Below are 5688 nucleotides of genomic sequence, written 5' to 3'. Positions count from 1 at the left end.
GAAGGACCTGTGCTTCCCACATCCCCACCCCGAGGGGTGCAGATCCCGGCGGGACCGCGCAGTCCGGACCCCCCGAGCGCTAGCGCTCTGTCACTGCGGGCGAGTCACGTCGCCTCTCAGAACCTCGGGGTCCCCTTCTGCTGAGAGCAGGTGACGGGAGGGAGCTCGCAGCGTCGTGAAACGTCCTCAAGGAGACGAGGTCAGCGAAACGCGCTTGGGAAACAGGCCAGGGCCGCGCAGCACGTGCCGCGCTGTTCCCAGCCCGGGACTGGGTGCTGGGGGTGGGGACCTGCCCCCAAGAAGCCCGTCCTGAATTTACTGAAGAAATCCTTTTGTGGCTTCTTAAAGGCGTCTTATGTGCGTGCTCCTTCTAAGTGATCTTAGAGTGATGCCAGAGGACTCAGAAATGCGGCAGTCCGAGTGGGTGAAGGGTTCCCGTGGATCCCTACAAGATCTTCCGGGTCCTCCCCCTTTCCTTGCATCCTGGGGCCCCCATCTTCTCTCAGCTGGACACCTGAGACCCCCACCCCAAAGAAAAGAATTGAAACGCCTGTGTGCCAGGCACTGTACCTTATGACATGACATTGTTGGCTCTATTTTGCAGATGAAGAAACTAAGTCAGAAAGGCTAAATGACTTCCCCAGTTGAGACAATTAGTGGAAAAGAAGAATCAGCCCTCAAGGACAAGATGGTCACATTAGGGAGACACCAACACCAAAAGTTAAATAACAATAAAGCGTTAATTATTCAAGGCTGTGCATGCTGGAGGAGCTATCCTTGGATGTCTAGGGCCATGTTTTCAGAAAGGGTCCTGCTGCCGGTGGGCTATGGGGAGGCCAGTTGGGGGTGAGGTGGAGGAGGGTGGGCAGCACTGCAGTTGGGTGGAGCGTAGTGGGCAAGGAGCCCAGAATGGTAGATTGAGGCCAGATTGGGCTGACTGGTTAGCTCAGTTGGTCACAGCACAGCCTTATGTAACACCGAGGCCAGATTGTGAGGCCTCACCAGGACAGGTTGAGGGATTTGGACTAGATCCTACCGGCAACAGGAAGACCTTGAACAGCTGTGAATAGACGTGTGATGTGACCGAGGGGAGTTTCAAAAGCGATCTGTGATCGAATGTGCTCCTCCCTATCCATTGTTCCACACAAGCATCCTCCATCAAAGCCGGAAGATTCCATCTCTATAGCATCTCTCCTTCCCTTGCCATCCCCTTCCCTGAGTTGAGGAAGACTAGACTCCCCTTGGCTGGGCTCCTCCCAAGGCACCTGCCTAGCCCCTGCCATCTCCAGGCCATGCCTCACTACCCCTTCCAGCCAAGGCTTGGGGTTGTCCTCTCCTAGGGTGGGCATTGCTGTTGCTTCTGTCCCTCCCTGGCTCTAAAACTCAGTGAGTGGCTCCCTGCTACAGCCCATCAGGTCCAGGTGCCTCTGCTGGGCTTCCCACCACTCAGCCTCGGGCCACACCCAGCTGACCTCAGGGCACACTGTCTGCCACACTCAGATTCATTCCTGCCCAGGGCCAACATGACATGGTACATCCTCCCCCTCCCCTGCCCTGAGCCTCGGGTCCTTACAGCAAGCCTCTGGGCTGCCTCCTTCAGGAAGTCCTCCTGTCAGTCCCTCCCTCCTAAGTCCCCACCTGCTCTCACCGTACACTCCAGGCTTTATAATCTGCTGCTTTGTGCTCTCGACTCACTGAGCCATCTGTGTCCTTCTCTCCTCCCTACTGTATTCTAGTGGGAAGGACCCAGATGGTACAGTCATACAGGACTGCACTGCAATTCTGGCTCCCGTTACTGCAAATGACCTTGGACAAGTATGGAAGTTTCTGAGTCTCTTTCCTCACCAGCAAAATGGAATAACAATACAGAACCTACTTCTAGAGTGTGAGATTTGAATGAGACGATATGATTAATGGGCCTCACAGAGCCTAGTGTACAGTGTGTCTAAATATATGGTAGTTTCTCTTTTTTTCCTCAGGGGTCTTAGCCTTGTGAGCTTCTAGTATACTGCTGAACACATAGTAGGTATTCAGTAAATACTCAGTGATGAACTAAATGAATTGCTGTGTTAGGATTTTTTTTATTATGGAGCTCACACCTCAGAGAGTAAAAAGTGTACCCTGTAGGTTTCCAGGGACCTTCCAGATTTACAAAACATAAAATTGGAAAGGTATTGGGCCGGCCCGGTGGCGCACTGGAAAGTACACCGCTTGAGAGCGCGGTGGCGCTCCCGCCAAGGGTTCGGATCCCATGTGGAGACCAGTTCCCGCTCACTGGCTGAGCGCGGTGCGGGTGCAACACTGAGGGTTGCGATCCCGTTACCGGTCAGGAAAAAAGACAAAAAAAGGAAGGAAAAAAAAATTGGAAAGGTATTTCAGAACTATGTTTTGCATCAACAGGTCAATGCTAAGAGGGAAAATTTAATGTACTGTATTCAGTTCTATTAAAAACACAAACAAGGGCCGGCCCGTGGCTCACTCGGTAGAGTGCGGTGCTGATAACACCAAGGCCACGGGTTCGGATCCCATATAGGGATGGCCGGTTCGCTCACTGGGTGAGCGTGGTGCTGACAACACCAAGTCGAGGGTTAAGATCCCCTTACCGGTCATCTTTTGAAAAAAAAAAAAAACACAAAAGCTCCTCAGTGTCTGGAATCCTGATCCCTTTATCTTCTTACCCTCGCTGTCCCTTAAAGAAACAAAGAGATAAGATCAAAAAGGTCCAGCGGCAGGTGGGGCAGACAGACAGCTGGTGAGCTCAGGGCAACCTGCACACGCTGCAATTTTGCCGACATGAGGGTTAGTCCAGCTGTAAAGCGCAGCTGGAGAATCTTGGAAGCAAGGGAAACCAGTACACTCGGTTTTTGCTCTGCCTGACAATAACCTTGGCCATATTCGTACCTTTCAAGGGTCTCTCCCATGATGGATTAGTTAATCCTCAAAATGGCCCTGAGATGAGGATTGATGTGGATGCATGTCATGGTTAGCAGAGACAGGGCGTGGCCTGAGCTGAGCCACCGCTGACAAAGTGGCAGGGTCAAGGGCCCTGGAGCAGTGGGAAATGAGCTATGGCGCCCAGGCCCTTCCTTATCAGGGAACATAGGCTTGAGGATAAGGATGTGGCTTTGTTCGCTGGTCAAGAAAGAGTTGAACTTTTGAATGTATGGTCAACCCATCTGAGGCTGTAGGTGGAGAGGACCCAAGATTTTCCAAGAGGCTGCACCTTCTGAAATGACTTTCACTAATAACAGTCTCAGTACTAAGCTCCTTACATGTAAATGACATATCATTTAAAAAAAAAAAAAAAAAAGGAAGATGACCGGTAAGGGGATCTTAACCCTCGACTTGGTGTTGTCAGCACCATACTCACCCAGTGAGCAAACCGGCCATCCCTATATAGGGATCCAAGCCCGTGGCCTTGGTGTTATTAGCACCACACTCTCCCGAGTGAGCCACGGGCCAGCCCTGAAATAACATATCATTTATGCCTCCAACAACCCTTTACAGAAGGTACTTTTATTGTTCCTATTTTACAGATGAGAAAAATGTCAGATTTGCTGAACAGCACATTGCTAGAAAGTAGGACTCCTGGGATTGAATTTTATGTCTGTCTTGAGCTCAAAACGGTGCCTTAGTCCCTGTGTAAAATTATTCCAGGGATACCCAAAAAAGCCCTGCCTAGGATCCCACAGCTTGGAGCCAGCCTACTCCACACAGTCGGAAGGTGGGCCTTCACGCCCTGGCTTTGCCACCCTGCAGCTGTACAGGGCCGTGGGAGGCATCACGCCTTGGGTTCCTCCTCCCTGGGGACACTCATTCCCAGGTCCAGAGTTGCTGCGCATATGAAATGTGATCACAGGCAGGAAAGCTCTGTGCCAGGGATGTGGAGCCGTTCTCAGGTGGGCGTGTTATTACCGTTTTGGACAGTGCGCGCTTGGCAAGCGTTGGTGGAATGGAGTTGGAGGCAGGTAAGCAGTTATTATAGTCAATCTCCTAATAACATGCTCGGGAACAAACCCCCTCCAGGGCTGCAGCGGGAGAAAGTATGAGAATCGTGATAAAAGCAGCCGATTACAAACTCCTGAAAGTACTAAAGGCACAGCCCCCAGAACCACCACCAGGTCCACCTGGAGCCCCTAAAGGTGTGGGGTCTGGCCCTATCTCTGCCTTCTGGTGGCCTGGCCAGGTCACTTCATTGCTGTTAGATGGGGTAATTAATGAGAGGCAAAATGATGTGCTTAGGAGAAAGGACTCTGGTTGGGCAGACTTGGGTTCAAACTCATTACTATTCACTTCCTTCCTTCTGTAAAATTTCTATTTAATTTTGTTTTATAGTTATATTAAATATTTACTTGGTTCCAAAGTCATATCTAGAAAGCAAAGTGTTCAGAGAAGTCTTGTTCCAGTCCTGTCTTTTCTTCCTTTCCTCCTTCTCTTTTTTGTTACCGTTTTGTCTATTTGGGGCCTATCTTTCCATTGTGTGTGTGTGTGTTTTTAAATTCAAACATATTGACTATATATGTTTGTGGGTACAGAGTTATATTTCAATACATGTATACAGTGTCTGATGATCATATCAGGATAATTAGCATATTCATGGGGGGGTTACTTTTTGGGTGGCTGGCCAGTACAGGGATCTGAACCCTTGGCCTTGGTGTTTTTTTGTTTTGTTTTGTTTTGTTTTGTTTTTTAAAGATGACCGGTAAGGGGATCTTAACCCTTGACTTGGTGTTGTCAGCACCACGCTCTCCCAGTGAGCGAACCGGCCATCCGTATATGGGATCCGAACCCGTGGCCTTGGTGTTATCAGCACCACACTCTCCTGAGTGAGCCACGGGCCGGCCCGCCTGGGTGTTTTTTTAATACAAGAATACATTTGTATATATTTCTTTCCCCTTTCTTAGATAAAAGACAGTGTATTACACCTTATGTTCTACATCTTGCTTTTTTTACTTAAGAAGATGTCCTAGAGATCATTCCATCGTCGTATTCAGATATAATCTTCATTATTTTACATAGCTGCATAGTACTCCCTTGTGTGGACATACCAGGGTTTATTTAATCAGTTCCCTATTGAGGAATATTTCTTCCCTGTTGATGAGTTATTTCCAGGATTTTACTTTTACAAAGAATGCTGCAGTGAGACTTTTTGTATTGTTTTTGCCATTTGTACTACTTTCTACCTCCACAGCGTTGAGTAAGGTCCTTAACCTCTCCAATCTCAGTATCTCCATCAGTCAAATGGAGATAACTCAGCGCCTCCTCACTGTGCTGGTGGGGAACAAATGAGCCGACATGCACAAAGCAGAGAGCGCAGTGCCTGTCCGTAGAAGCAAGGGTTAAAAAGCATTGCTATTACTATTATTTGTGATTGTTCATGGCTTGGAGCTTTAAGCTATTCTGTCAGTGGCAGAAACCCTGACTTAGGAAGGGGCATTGAGCCTGTGGGCTTGTTTCAGCCTCTTTCTTTTTTTTTTTTTTTTTTTTTTTTAAAAAGATGACCGGTAAGGGGATCTTAACCCTTGACTTTGTGTTGTCAGCACCATGCTCACCCAGTGAGCAAACCGACCATCCCTATATAGGATCGGAACCCGTGGCCTTGGTGTTGTCAGCACCGCACTCTCCCGAGTGAGCCACGGGGCCGGCCCTTCAGCCTCTTTCTAATGCTTGCTATGGCTTTCCATTTGC

At 49.1% G+C, this 5688-nt stretch overlaps 1 long non-coding RNA gene across 1 annotated transcript; it reads left to right on the top strand.

Annotated features, from left to right (window-relative positions):
• Positions 1-56: 56 nt before the first annotated feature.
• On the top strand, positions 57-754 carry LOC103586570. Its single transcript, XR_550158.1, has 2 exons — positions 57-199; positions 605-754. It is a non-coding gene; the product is annotated as an uncharacterized LOC103586570 (long non-coding RNA).
• The last annotated feature ends 4934 nt before the right edge of the window (positions 755-5688 follow it).

This window comes from Galeopterus variegatus, unplaced genomic scaffold (assembly GCF_000696425.1).
Source record: "Galeopterus variegatus unplaced genomic scaffold, G_variegatus-3.0.2 Scaffold353, whole genome shotgun sequence".
NCBI classification, from domain to species: Eukaryota; Metazoa; Chordata; class Mammalia; order Dermoptera; family Cynocephalidae; genus Galeopterus; species Galeopterus variegatus.
This window is presented reverse-complemented; position numbering and strand designations above follow the sequence as displayed.